This window comes from Musca autumnalis, unplaced genomic scaffold (assembly GCF_047663935.1).
Source record: "Musca autumnalis isolate F117 unplaced genomic scaffold, ASM4766393v1 scaffold_1, whole genome shotgun sequence".
Lineage (NCBI taxonomy): Eukaryota > Metazoa > Arthropoda > Insecta > Diptera > Muscidae > Musca > Musca autumnalis.
In genome coordinates, this window is record NW_027411644.1 from 157,889,943 (window position 1) to 157,905,354 (window position 15,412).

Genomic DNA, 15,412 nt, shown 5'->3' on the forward strand with positions numbered 1-15,412 from the left:
TCAAAAGTTACAGAATTTTGACCAGGAAAAAACTATTCTGAACCACTGTGCGGCGATAGGTCCTAACATTCTTGGCGGATATTGTCTTTAAGAGCTGAAAGAGTCTGAGGCTTGTTGATATAAACCCGCGACTTCAAAAAGCCCCACAACAAGAAGTCTGGAGCGCCTCATCACTCATGATTATTTTTCATGAAAAATCATCTTCCTCTTGGTTGTGATTAAGGATGGATTGATCGCATGTTAGACGCGATTGGCGGTCAGCGTTTAACAGCTGATGCACCGTCTGGACTTTGTACGGAAACATCTTCAAATATTGTACCAAAATTCGCTGTAAAGACCGTCAACGGATACCCATTTGCGTTGCACGTCGTCTGGTCTATGTCGAAGGTGCTTACGTGACATCCTCGGCTAGAGCAGCAATATTCTCTGAGAACGGATACTCCGGGGTCTGCCATGCCTGGCAGCATCTCGTGTTGTGCCAGTGTCTTCGAAGCGAGCGGCTAAACGTCTGCGACGAAATTCACGTTGTGCTAAAGTCACCGACCTATTATTTGTCAAATAAATAGTCACCAATATTCCCCGTTCTGGAGCAGTGTAGCATAACATTGTTTATTAACGTGTATTTCACATGTGTTTACTACACAAATGTCAAAACAGAACTGACATTAGGGGCCAATCGCAAAAATTATAGCATTTTCTGATACATAAGTATATACGAAGTTACGATAGTTTTTATGATCCAAATTTCTTCTACAGTCTAATTTCCTTTGTCTCTGATCATGATCTAGATTCCTGTAAGTATGTGCACAGTGGTATAATTATTTTCGTGAGGAAGTATGTCGACCTCTTTAAACTTGAACTTGTGTCCTGTCAGTGTGCAATGAGCAGCTAATGTTGTATTTTGTTCAAGACGTTTGTCTGATTTTTTATCCGACTTATGTCCGGAAAGTCTAGTTTTTATTTATTTTTATTTTTTGTTTTGTGCCAGCGTATACCCTTTGGCATACATTGGTTCCGATATAAGCTATCTTATAAACGACATTACACTTGTCTTCTTTTTTTGTTTTAGATTTTGTTTTGCTAAATATATTGTTAACATTTGCTCTGTTCCAGAACCTGCAAAAATCTTCTACATTTGAATTTTTGACAAATTTATAGAGGACAAAATTTCAAAACTAGTAGACCCTTGCAGGTTCTGAAACAGAGCAATTATTATTGGTTATTAATGCTAGCTGATATTTTTCTTTATTATAAACATTCGAACTCTAAAATCTCTCCGAAAATTTAGGGATATATTTTAGTTTTCTTTTCTTCTGCTACATTTTTACTTAATTTTTATTCATTAATTAATTTATTGGTGTGTTTTGAGTAGAAGTTTATCAATCGTCCGGATGCTGTTGGTTTTTGGTACCGATCTAACTTAAGATCGTTGCCTTGTCGCATTATCATAGCGTCTAAGTATGGCAGCTTATTGGTGATCTGATCACTAATGACAAGATTCCCTAAGACGATTCGAATTCAAATTCGTTCGAATTACTACCAAAACTCTTGTTATTACAAAAAAGTTTTGTTTGATTAAAAGCAAAAGTGAATCAGATATTTAAAAAACAGAAGTTTAGTAGTAGTTCCAACGAATTTGAATTCGAATCGTCTTAGTGATCTTAATTTATTGGAGAGGAATCATTTTGAGAAGCGAATATTAATGGAGCACTTTCTGTAGTACAGAAAAAAACTGTTTTGAAATATCTTCTATAGAGGACGACTTTTTTACTATAACTCATCTTGATTATGTTTTTAAATTGAAGAAATCATTATGGGAAACAAATGAGTTTTTATGACATAATTCATGAAAAACCAGCCATAAAGTCTTCCAAGTTAACAATTTTCTTTTCTATGTTCACAATACTTTTATCCTATGTAAATATATAAATAATTTTCAAACTGTTTATAAAAACACAAAGAAACTGAAATTGACACATACCTTGGTTCAAAAAGGGTTTGTTGTTTGTAGAGATTTTTTTCTTTAAGTTAAAAATGTTTTGGTGTTGGTAGAAAAATAACTAAAGGCTTCTCTAGGCTTCCGTTGGTTGGTTGGGGTGTATATATAGAGATGTATGTATTTAAAAGATATTTTTGTTTTATATACAAAAAAGTAGATGTAGACTTAAACGCGTATTACTTATTAAATTTAATATCACAATACTTTTGTTGTTTTATGCTTTAGAAAAATTTACACTTATTATAGAATTTATTTTTATTTTCTCTCTTTTATATAAATTTTATTTACACAAAAATGCTTTGGAAAGTTGTTTTTTTTTTTTAATTTTATATACAATTAAAATTGTTTTAAATTATGCACTTGACAATATTCACATATAACACTAATTGTTGTTATTTTAATTTTCGGTATTAAAATTTTCTTTATATTTTTATAGACACACAAAAAATGCACAAAATAACGCGGATAGGTAACTGTGAGAAATTTTATTTTCGGAAATAAATATTGGGCCAAAATAGTTTTCAAATTCACGTTTCTTGCAAGAAGAAGGATGCCAACGAAATTTATGAGAAACGAGATAAACGTAGCTGTGGCAAATAAGCAGTAATAATAGAAGTAAAGCGTTTTTGTAATTATAAAATGCAAACGTAAATAATTTCGATAATGTCTCAGCGACTTGCGTTTTCTACCCATAAACGAAAAGTATCGAAGGAAATTGGAAAATTTTCTATTTTTATTGTGTAGAAGATTTGGTGTGGGAAAAACTGCAAACATTTATCACAACTTTGACGATCCTTATATCTATGAATGATGACAGTCTTATCACTGGAAAGTTATTTAAAATTGATTGTTGCTAGTGATAATGTTAATTATTATGATGATACTGCTGCTGCTACAACTGCTACCACTGTTGATGCTGATGGAGACGACGTTGTTGTTGTTGTGGCTGCGCACAAATTTTGGCAACATTGTGGTCTTCGTTTCGAAAAAGCATCAAGTGTTGGTGACATTTTTAAAATTCATTTCATTTTATATTCTTCGTTTAATTTTTTATTTTTTTTTTTTGCTTGCTTGTCACTGCTTCTCAATTCACTCTATTTGTGTCGTGCGTGTGTTTTACTTTTTTTTGCTGCTGGATTTCAATCTTCAGTTTTTGTGCTCTCAGCGAAAACAGATTTATTTTTGGAGGGGTATTTTTTGTTGTTATTTTATAGACCAAAGAAAATAAGTTCAAGGTTAAATAGTGATAAGAAGACTCGAAAGCAACGATGATTCCGATTCAAAATTTTGGTGGGGAACTTGAATTTGTTTGTTGTATTCAATTATTGTTTGATAATGAATTTGGAATAATTTTGTTCACACACACTTTTAGTTTAACAAATTTTTCAGAAATTTCCGACGTATTTTCCACGTCATTTTTTCATTCTTCTTCTTTTATGAAATTAAATAAATATTTTTTATTGATTAAATTCAATATTTTTGATTCTTAATAAATTATCAAAATAATTCCGTCTGTTTTGGTATTATAGCGAAACACGCTCACAAATTTGTCTTGTCTAACGTTTCGTCGTCTTTGTGCTTTTGTAAACGCGCGCTTATCGTTCGTACCACTACCACACCACGTCGTTCACACGTTCATTTCATTCAAAAATTCAAAAACAACTAAACAAACGTTCAAACCCAATGTATGCACAATGAGTTAAATTTTGTAGAAACATTCCAATAAATCTATTTCGCATGTTGCCTCGACTCTTCAACACTCCAGCCAGCAGCAGCAGCAACATTTTATGTTCTCACACATATTAATATGATGAATTACTCTTCAGGAAGTGTATACACACGCTCAAACATACACAATATCGTGCTGAGTGTTCATTCCATCCCCGCCATTTCAAACTCATACGCTCCGGTAAATGTTTATGTACCATACGTCTGGGGTTGGTCTGCTCTTCTTCTGCTTGTGTTGATTTCTAGTTGGAAGAATGACGACGGCGTCAAGGCAACATGTTGTGCAACATTTTGGAGTGTTTGATGAATGTTGTTCTTTGTTTGTCCAGTAATTTATGAAACAACAGTCGTTTAGTTGATCATCATACACTGAGCTGCAGATATCGGAATCAGAATGCAAAATAGGATGGAATTGTTGAAGGATAATTAAAAATATTAACAAATCTGAGGAGTAAACAATTTATTATCTGGGATAATGAGTATTTAAACGTATGTCTTTTAAGAGAGCTCAGAAGAAGAAATCTATCTCAACGGATAAAAACAAAAATACTTCAAATTAATTTGAAATGATTCTATAAGAATGAATGCTGTTTTCATAAGTCGTATGATAACGAATATGTAATATAATATTTTTGAAAACTGACTGAAGAAAACTCCAATCAAAATGTTGGCTGCAACAAATTAGCAAAGAAAAACAAGACAAATATCTTGGGAACTATGTACCTATGAACCTCAGTTGTATAATTTTTAGGTCCAAGGGAAAAAATAATTAATTCTCTTTCCAGTTGAGCTGTTATGATCGAAAGAGAATTAATTCAAATATCACTCTAAATATGACCTTCCCGACAAAAAAGAAAAAAATAATTTTTATATATAACATTTCTCTTCAAAAATGTATTTAGTGCCAGTTGGAAATTAGTAGTGAGCAAGTGGACATGTGTGCGGATAAGCGATAAAGAGAAAAGAAAATCTCTGGTGATATACTTTCGAGAAATTTAAAAATACAAATAAATTGAAAAAGCAAAACTTTTTTCTATATATCTGACCTAAAAGCCAAACTAAATCAACAAACATCAACAAAAACCGATAAATACGACAAAATATTACTAATTAGCGACACTAAAATTCCTTAGAACTTGTTTTTTTGATATTTAAATATTATTCATTTATATGAATACCGCGGCTTACATTAACATTATAGATTATATGATTCTTCCTTTCTTATGTGGCAAAATCATTACATATTTCTTGATTTATAATTTCTTGATTTATATTTTGTTTGGATTTATAATTGCAAATGATTCAACTAAAGAATCCGACAATTTAATAAGCTTACCCGAGCTTTATATTAATATTTCCAGAGAATTTCCATAAAAAACTTCATTACACTTAAGTGTTTGTAATGCCTACGCATTGTCTTGGACTTGTCAGACAGAAACTTTTAACACATGAATCAATTAGTAACTAAAATGAAAGAAGTGCCAAAAATTCCAGAAATAATATTAAAATAACCCTCCACCAAACTACTCATTCTCTAGGTATGCTATATGCCGACGACTGTTTATTATATGTATGTTAATCGTGCATTATTTTAAACTATTTGAGAGTAACATTTAATAACGTGCTCAAATTTAATGAAAATGAGTGGAATCTTATAGGGCATGCGTATTGTATAAATGGAATTTTTGGGAATTTTCTAAGAAGTATATCCCTACCAGTAAGAACTAAATTGATGTTGTTCAAAACCTGTATTAGGCAATCACGTTCACTATTACGCATAAAAATATGAAAGAGTTAGAAGTTTTAGAAAATAAAGTTCTCCGCTTGATCCAACAAGAGATACTTTTTCAATAGCCTTTTTTGTTTAGTACTGTTTGACATTTTATCATGGAAAAGCTTACGTCTCCATAACGAATATAAATTGTTCAACTTTATTGCGAAAATTCGCGTTATGTGGGGAGTGTGTTTCGAGCCTAATTTGGTTCAGGGATGAGGCACATTTATGGCTTTATAGGTATGTAAAACCCTAATTGGGTTTCGTGTTATTAGATCGGGTTTGGATTTTATAGCATCATCTAAGCTTAAACGACCCTTATTCCACTGATCGGGGCTTTATCTCAGAAACTAATAATAATTTTACTACGCGGTCTTCTGCAACATTGTAGCCCTAAAGTAGAAGAACTTTCATGTCAAACAGAAGAACTAGGAAAAACTGCATCAAGCGCATCAAAATCGATAAAATATTTGATAGATCGCATCAAAATTGTGACTGAGTTATAGCCAGTAGCAGCTAAACTATTAGGATTTGAACCAAAAAACCTTTCTCACAAATTGCCCAAACAATGTGCTCAGCAATTCTTCAGAACATTCTGAAACTCTAAAATACTTATTTCAGGTTGTTTAAGCTGTATTTCATACCATACTTTCTAAAAAAATTAAAACTATGTTCACAATACTTGTTTATTTTCATATTTGGGATTTCAATGCATTGTTCATATATTTATTAAATTTCCTTTGAAAAATGTGCTGCAAATGGTTGTGAATTACACTCCAGCGCATTTTTTTTTTCAAAGAAAAGTTTACGCAAAATACAAGAGTTTTGGAGAGGTGCGAAATATACGAAATAAAGGAATTTTTACATATTTTATGCATTTTGAGTCAACAAATGCTGTTTTTCGAGGTGATTATTTCTCCAAATATTATCTTCATGCTCTTTTCTAGAAATTTGCTTCAGAGGTCTTAACAAGATTCGAAGATTTCAGAGATATTGCTTCGATTTGATCAAAAAAGTCAATATTTAGCCATGCTTAGATAGGGCCATCAAATCTAAACCTGATCTAACAACACAAAACCCAAATAGAGTTTTTGTCAATTGGGTCTGTACTTTCATAAAATCCGCAATAGAAGATGTTTGCAAAAAATTACGCTGAAAATAGAACTGTACAGAATTTTTTTAAAAATCTACATGCATATAAAAGAATCGAAAAGAGTAGATTTATTGTTATTTTTATAAAAACTGTCTTAAAAAATTCAGCAACTTTAAAGTTGGTGACATTTTTTAACCATCAACAAATCGATAATTTTTATGCACATTTATTATTTTATTTTATTAATTATTTTATTAATTATTTATTAATTAAATTATTTATTATTATTAATGATTGTTTTTGATTTTTCGACCTTTTTATTGTTAATAAAACAAGTGTTTTTATTATTATTATTAATTATTTATTAATTTAAAAAAATCTATCTATTTTACGAATTTGTCTTAAGTTATATATAACAAAGGCGGTGATATGGATGCAAATCGCTGATTACTCTTTGGGGACTGCTTCGAGGAGAAGTTGTTAAAGTGCTACTTCATTATGAAGCAGTTCAATTGTTGTGTGGGTAATTTTCTGCTCTGTTTTGTTAATTATACCTTAATTATAAGGGGTGACCTCCGCTGGTAAATTTCAATATATCGAAGAAAAATGTACAGCTCAAAAACTAATAAACCGTTTGTCATATACTTTTGTAGGCTTATCAAGGGCATTAAAAACTAGTTCTTCATTGATCGATTTTATTTTTAAAAAAATTTTTTGCCCGTTTTTTGGTCAAGAATCATCAGTTTTTTAAGCAAAAAATTGAAAAGATGACTTTTTGGTTCCACCATTTCCCTAAAACCTAATATTTAAAAAAAAAAACTCGATCGATGAAAGACTAGATCTTTATTAATTTCGGGCTAGAGTTGGCAGCGCAAAACGCTTCAATAAAAACATGGTTTTGTAGATGGTCAATTGCCACAAAAGTACGTAATATTTTTCAACAAGAAAAATTCAGAAGGTAGATTAAGATATGCTCTTTCAGATGGAAAAAGTCTACTACAAATTTTTCAGATTTTTCTTGGAAAAAATTCATGAAAAATGACTTTAAATCAGAGCTTATCAAAAACACACCAACAATTTTGTTTCGGTTCTTGGTTTAACCCGAAATAACTTTTTGGAAATTATTTATTTATTTTAGGCGATATTCATGTGTTTTAAATAAATAATGAAATATATAGAAAACTGTAGTATTAGTATTTTCTTATTTAACTATTTTGATAATAAATACCAGTAGCCTAGTGTATTTTGACTTCTTAGCAACATTTGTTGCCAACAGCACGATACACAACTGGAATAAATCATAAAATGTTGCACTGGAAGTTAGCACGTTTTTGTGTTCAGCAACATTTTACCTTACCGGGCAACAAAAACACAATTTCATTCTATATGCCAGATAGTTTTAATAATTCTTTACATACAGTAGACTTGCTCTACTACTTCCTTAACATTAATTCATTTTAATGTTTTGTTGTGAAAATCAAACGTTTACAATGTTGCCATTAACTTATTCCAGAGACCAAGTCAAAGGCAACATTGGCGGCAGCGGCGGCACAAACGATACTACATGACTTTTATCCCCCATCTAATGTAGCACGTGCAACCAGCTCCGGTGTGGTATTCAGCAGCATAACAGTGTGTTTTTCTTTTTTGCTGTTTATTTCTTTTCAATTCTCTTTTTTTTCGAGACTTTTGTTTAAATCTTGAAATTTTGTGGTATTCTTGTTGAAATTATTATTTAGCAGAACAGACATACATAACAGCGTTGTGATGCTGTTGCCGGTAAGGACCTTTATTACTTTTGACTGCTGCTGTGTGTTTGGCTTGAATGAGTTTATGTATTTTTTCCACAGACTCTCTCTTCGCCTTCGTCTTGGCAATAATAATAATGAGTTTATTTCGTTTGGCCTCTTTGTGACACTTTCGCTTTTTAAATGGGGTTTCCATGGATTTCCATTGCCATTGTTGAAAGTCAAAATTTATGGTCTTATAATTGTTGAAAGCCAACAAAAAAGGATACGTTTAGTGTTTTCTTTATGTTGCTTCTTGAGATTGAATAATAATGGCGGGCGATGATGGTGGTTGGCAGCAGAAAAGGAAAAAGGATTCTGTGTGCGTGTTTTTATGAGTTTATAATTTGCATAGATTTGAAGATTTTTGATCTCTTTTTTACAAGATTAATACATTTTTTTTACAGTGTGTATCAGATAAGAAGGATTAAGTGATAGGAAGGGAGGACATAATGAATATGTTCCGTGTAAGGAGGTGAGGATTTTAAGGAGTTTCAAAGCAATAAGGAAGTAAATCTGTCATTATTAGCAGTAATAGAAGGTAAATATTTTTATTGTTATTGTTATTGCTCAGATAAATGGAATGAAGATAATATAACTATTTTGTTTAGTATGTCAAACGAATAGGGAATTTTTCTTTAAATTTAGTATATTGCATTTATAAGATTTTCTTCAGACACTAGGTAAAATATTCTCCTCTAAATGTGTTCTCCCTAACTGTTCATCTGACTTTTGGATTTAACATCCGCTTCTACTTACAGCTTATATTATATGGAGAAAATTGTAATTATTTTCTTTATAATTACTATATAAACCCAAAATAATTTGGTCCTTCGAGTTGTCTTCTTTATTACAAATCCATTTTCGAACTTATAATTAACTTATACGGCTCTGCATAACAACAATTTACTAATTTATGCTTCAAATTGAGATATCACGGGCAGACAGACAGGGAGTAGATTTTTTGAATATTTTAATGCAAAATAAAAAAAATCAAATAAAATTTATTGCTTCACGCAATTAACACATTATGCCAGACATCTGACAATACACCTCAGATTTTTTTGTCGCACACTCATACCAAGCAACTTAACAATAACTAAGTTCAAATTCAAATATCTCATTGTTTAGTTGTTCAGCAAAAAAATATGAATATTTAAATGCACTTGAAATTTGAAAAGGAACAACAACTACAACATGGCCATGGTTGATGATGACTCTTTTCACTTTTTTTCTGCATAATAATAAAGTTATTGTGTTTCGCACTTCCCAAATGTCTCTATGGTTGTCGCAACGCATAGCCTTTACGCCTATTCCGAGTGAGAAAGCGTAACTTATTAGGGGTAGACGTTAGTTAGACAACTTTGGCTGCAGGCTGCTGCTTTTGAGGACAAAAGCATTTGCAGCGGTTTTTACAACTGACCGATGATGGTGCTGCTGCTGTTGCTGCCACCTCTAGTTTGCGACATTCGACAACCACTTTTCCATGCTTTTCACTTTCATTTCAAAATTAATGTTGAGTTTTTCGTTTTTATTTTGAATTAAATTTTGAATGAAATCAGGAAAACGCAACGCTTGAAATACAACAACCCAGAAACTCACAATCTCTCAAAACTATTTCGGAGATTGTGTACCAATGGTTGTGGTGCGGCGCTCGTTGTTGCGTTGGGAACAGAAATGGGTGGCGTTGAACAACAAGCAAACCAACAACAAAAACAAAAAAGCCATAAATCTTTTTCAAAAGTACGGTGCGTACACGTTTTTAATTCATTAGAGTTTCTTTTTGCTGTTTGTTGTTTTTGTATTCTGGCTTTCGTTTGTAAGCAACTTTTTGTTGTTGCCATAGTAATGAATATCATTGTTGTTGTTGAGCGGGTTTTTGTCTATTTCTTTTTATCTGTGAACTGAAATCAAGTTTAATTTTCATTCATAATTGTGTGGAAATGTGCAAATTCGGGCTACAGGCCAGGCACACATACAAAGGGTTTACAAGGAAGGCATCTTCATGGCCATTAGTTTTTTTCACATTTTCGAAAGCTTTTCACATTTTGGCCAATTGTTGAATGTTTTTTTTTTTGCAAGTAGGAATTTTGTGACTGCCTTTCTGTTGCTGCTACTATTGCTAATAATAAGATTGGACTAGAGAGATGCGATCAACAGGTGAAAGTGGATCATGAAATCTTCACAGTTTCTCAAATGACATACAAATACATACATATGTGCATATGTTGGTGTACTTATTACGAACAAAAGTAGTTACTTTTTAAATTAAGTTCATTCCTCCTTTGTATTGATTTGGTTACCCAGGTACAGTTATTAGATTTGTTTGATTCTCATACAAAACTGATCACATTTTTCCGTCATTTGGACTCAACGATAAAAGAAGATCCAACTAATTGATCCTCCCTTAGAGGATATTCTTCAAAATAGAGCTTTGTTTGTTTCTAACTAATATCTATGACGATTGCCCCGTCATTTCGTTATATATAAGCCTCTTAAAGTAGGTTTAGCATCGGGGATGGAAAACAAAATTTCCGGAAAGGCATTTGATTTTTTTTTTCTTGTAAGGTAAAATTGTCTGTAACACAGAAAATTTTAATATTTTCTCCACATTTAGAACATATTGGTCCACCTTCATTTCGGATATCTCTCTCACAAAAGTTCAAAAGTTTAAGAGCTTTCTCCAAGGTAGTCCTTGTAGTTCTGTTAAAGGCAATATATTGTTCTCTTTTTGGTCTAAAAACCTTGATTAGGAGTGCCTGACTGCCTGCCAACTTTTGCACATCATAATATTTCCCTTAAACACAAATCCATTTCTAAGATGAACTATATCAGACAATTCTTTCCGGTATATCCCTTACAAAAAGTTTAAAATATTCGATTATCTGCAGTTAAGGAGCTGTTCGAGAATTGATTTGACAATTTCATCGAAAATTATTTTTCGTATCCATCCTTCCTAACATAATGACCTAAAGCTGGTTGACATGATAACTATCGAAAGGAACGATGATAAGGCGACCAAGCCCTCCTTTACCTCCTCCGCTTTTTTTTGCTAGACCATATAAGGACCCAAAATGTCCCAATATTTAGGGTCACTCCATCATATACCTCCCGCACTAAGGTTTTTGATAGTCTTCTACCTATCACAAAAATTAAAAAAAAATTGGCCTTAAATGCTGTTTACGACCTGTAGAGGATTATTTTAAAAGTTTTTTTCCGAATGTACTCCTTGTGCTCTTGTTTACAACGTGGGCAAGTATATGCTTACTGACATTATGGTCAAAAAGCCATAAAACCACTAAAATTGGCAAAGGAATTACTTACATTGATTCCACCATTGTTTTTCTGCTTGTAACTCATCGAAGCAATAGCTTGCGACCCCATAAATTGGGGTCTAAATTCGACTTTCTATCTAAAGAAGATCTCAAGTGGTCTTCTCTCTATGGAAGACCTCAAGAAATCTACTATGTATAAAAGACCTAAAGAAATTGTATGTCTATAAAAGATCTGTAGAAGCCGTATGTCTATAGAAGACCCAAGAGGTCTTCTTTATATGGAAGGCCTCCAAGAGTTCGTCTGTCTATAGAAGACCTCAAGAGGTTTCATGTCTATAGAAGACCTCAAGACGTTTTCTGTCTATAGAAGACCTCAAGAGGTTTTCTGTCTATAGAAGACCTCAAGAGGTTTTCTGTCTATAGAAGACCTCAAGAGGTCTTCTGTCTATAGAAGACCTTAAGAGGCCTTCTGTCTATAGAAGACCTAAGGAGGCCTTCTGTCTATACGAGACATCAAGAGGTTTTCTGTCTATAGAAGATATCAAGAGGTTCTCTGTATATAGAAGACCTCAAGAGGTTTTCTGTCTATAGAAGACCTCAAGGGGTTTTCTGTCTATAGAAGACCTCAAGAGGTTTTCTGTCTATAGAAGACCTCAAGAGGTTTTCTGTCTATAGAAGACCTCAAGAGGTCTTCTGTCTCTAAAAGACCTTAAGAGGCCTTCTGTCTATAGAAGACCTAAAGAGGTCTTCTGTCTATACGAGACATCAAGAGGTTTTCAGTCTATAGAAGACCTCAAGAGGTTTTCTGTCTATAGAAGACCTCAAGAGGTTTTCTGTCTATAGAAGACCTCAAGAGGTCTTCTGTCTATAGAAGACCTTAATAGGCCTTCTGTCTATAGAAGACCTAAAGAGGCCTTCTGTCTATACGAGACATCAAGAGGTTTTCTGTCTATGGAAGATATCAAGAGGTTCTCTGTCTATAGAAGACCTCAAGAGGTTTTCTGTCTATAGAAGACCTTAAGAGGTTTTCTGTCTATAGAAGACCTCTGGAGGTTTTCTGTCTATAGAAGACCTCAAGAGGTTTTCTGTCTATAGAAGACCTCAAGAGGTCTTCTGTCTCTAGAAGACCTTAAGAGGCCTTCTGTCTATAGAAGACCTAAAGAGGCCTTCTGTCTATACGAGACATCAAGAGGTTTTCTGTCTATAGAAGACATCAAGAGGTTCTCTGTCTATAGAAGACCCCAATAGGTATTCCTTCCATAGAAGACTACAGTAGATCTTCTGTCTATAGAAGACCTCAAGAGATCTTCTGTCTATAGAAGACCTTATGAGGTCTTCTGTCTATAGAAGACCTTATGAGGTCGTCTGTCTATAGAAGAAGAATAGAAGACCCCAAGAGGTATATAATATATAACTGATCAGACATTCAAATATTTTTTGAACAGTTAAAAGACGTTCAAGAACCTCGTCATTCAAATCTGAACATGTTGGTCCCCCACTTCAACTCAGCTTCCAACCTCTTTCCCCTATTGTAAACTGTTGCCGGCATTCCCATCCCTGATTTAATTTCACTTCAACGTTGCCAAGGCCGCCAATTGTAAAATTTGATGATTAAATGCATGGTGCATTCAATTACCATCCATTAACTAAATGAATATTGTGTTCGCGAATAAAATACATATTTTAATAATTTTAGCAACATTTGTCCTAAAAATCGAGTAATGATATGCTTGTTGTTGTTGCATGTTGCCTAAAACTGCCATCAAGCAACCATCATAAAACACCCTCAAATTGTTAACAAAACCAAAAAAAAAAGAAAAAAATTCAATGGACAGACACATGCAACACGCGATGTTATTACTACAAATATGCGAATAATTTCATTGGATTTTGGGAGAAAGTGGCTAAGTCAACAAAGAGCAAAGGAAGATTGATTTTAAGACAGGCATTTTACGGAATGTCAATACTGTGCGCCATCATCAAGTAAGGTGTTGTCTTTGAATTAGGTAGAACTTACAGGGAATATTAAATTTAAGAATTTTACTGGGAGAGATAGTCTGAGATGATTTTGTAAAACATTTGATAACATCATTGACATAATAAATAGGTGATACCGAAAAACCAGCTGTTCGCAATCGAGCTTTGTGAAAACGTAATTCCTGTTATCATTAGGACAAACAGCTCAAACTTTACAGATATTTTTCATTGCATTACAAACAATTTTGTTTGTTGAGTAGTAAATCTGTCATTGACCCTGTTGAAATAAATAAATTAAAATTTAATTTCTCAACTAAAATTTTGCCATATTTGACTTAATCACTTTTACAAAAATAACAACTAATGTACACCAAAAGTAAAAGCGTTTGCTTTCAAAACCCTTTAACATTTATGATAGATGATTACAATGATAGAATATTTGGCCGTTTTCGTTTTTTTGCTTATCTGACAACGGAAAGGATTTTAAGCGGCTGGTGGGGTGTCGTTCTTTGTTATTGTTGTTCGTACACGAATTAAAAGAGAATGAGTATGTGTTAAACCTTACTTTTGTAATGGGTGGATAGATATTGTTGCTTGGTTTTCTTTTTTCGGCAGACTACTGTGATGATAGGTTATGTTGTGGGTTATTATTTGTTTGCTTTTTTAGAGTTTTAGGGAACCAACATGAAACTGGCCCATAGATCCATCAAACTAGAATGCATGATTTCTTTCCGTTATGTTTTTGACGTAGCTACAATAATACGGACATACATACTTACTTACACCCGCCGTTTGTGGTAGCCAGCTAGATTGGATTGCTGTGGCGTTTTGAGGCCGCTGCTATTTTGGATATGCTGCCACAAACACAGATACATACATGTCAAAATTGGTAGGATTTTTGTTGTTCAAATTGCCCCTGTATATGTGTGTGTATCTACGTCAACGTCCGTGTCGGTGTCCATGTCCGTATGTGTGATATGCGCCCATGTTTGTTCTTTTGACAGCAGTCAACCCGTCGTCATTTCATTTCTATTTCTCTACATTTTGTTCGTGTTCATATTTTGTGGGATTCCTTTTTTGTTGTTGTTTTTTTTTTGCGATGTGCTGTTGCTAATGTTGTTGCTGTTGTTATTGTTTCTGGCATTTCAGGCTTTTGTATTCATTTTTGCGTTTTAAAATTCATTCATTTGTTAGAGAGCTGTGCTGCGACCAGAGAATTTCAGTTTCGTTCGTTCGTTTGTGCTTTTGCAACACCCTGCTTCTGTGGTATTTGTGTTGAATTGTTTCTTTTTTTCTTGCTACCGCTGGCTGCTGATACTGTTGTTGTTGTGTTTTTTGTTGTTTTTGATGCCTTTGTCCTGAAGTCCCTCTTGTCCCTTTTTATTCGTTCGCTATGTCCCATTTATACCCTTAACAATTTCATTTCCCGTAAGTGGTTACCACCAAAATACTACATACGAAATGCTGTTTATGCTTCACATTGATTGTTTTGAAACAAACAGTATTGGGAAAATTGATTGTGACGGGTGATTTAAATGGGAGCATATACAGTCAGTCCCGAAACAAACTCCTACCACTCTGATTCAGAATATATTGTAGTTTAGCAAATATTTGAATTAAAGCCGAATTAATAAAAAGTTGAAGCAAAAATCTTCGAAATACCAGAAATAGGAAGGTTCCGTTTAATGGGCCCCAGCCGAACACGAACTGTGACTGTACAAAGAAACAATAACTGGAAGTTTGGACCTGAATGTGCTATTAAGAGATCCTTAATTAAAA

The 15,412-nt window shown here is 33.2% G+C and overlaps 1 protein-coding gene across 6 annotated transcripts in view; it reads right to left on the reverse strand.

The window, feature by feature from the left end:
* The window catches only part of Antp (homeotic protein antennapedia), a 338,269-nt gene that overhangs the window by 81,592 nt on the left and 241,265 nt on the right, over positions 1-15,412 (reverse strand). For 3 of the 6 annotated variants that reach the window (XM_073958723.1, XM_073958721.1, XM_073958720.1), the window contains exon 1: positions 1,982-3,662. The exons of the other annotated variants lie outside the window; for them this stretch is intronic. The gene's annotated coding sequence lies outside the window, so the exon portion shown is untranslated. Of the gene's footprint in view, positions 1-1,981; positions 3,663-15,412 lie in introns of those variants that run through there. 6 annotated transcript variants of the gene reach the window in all.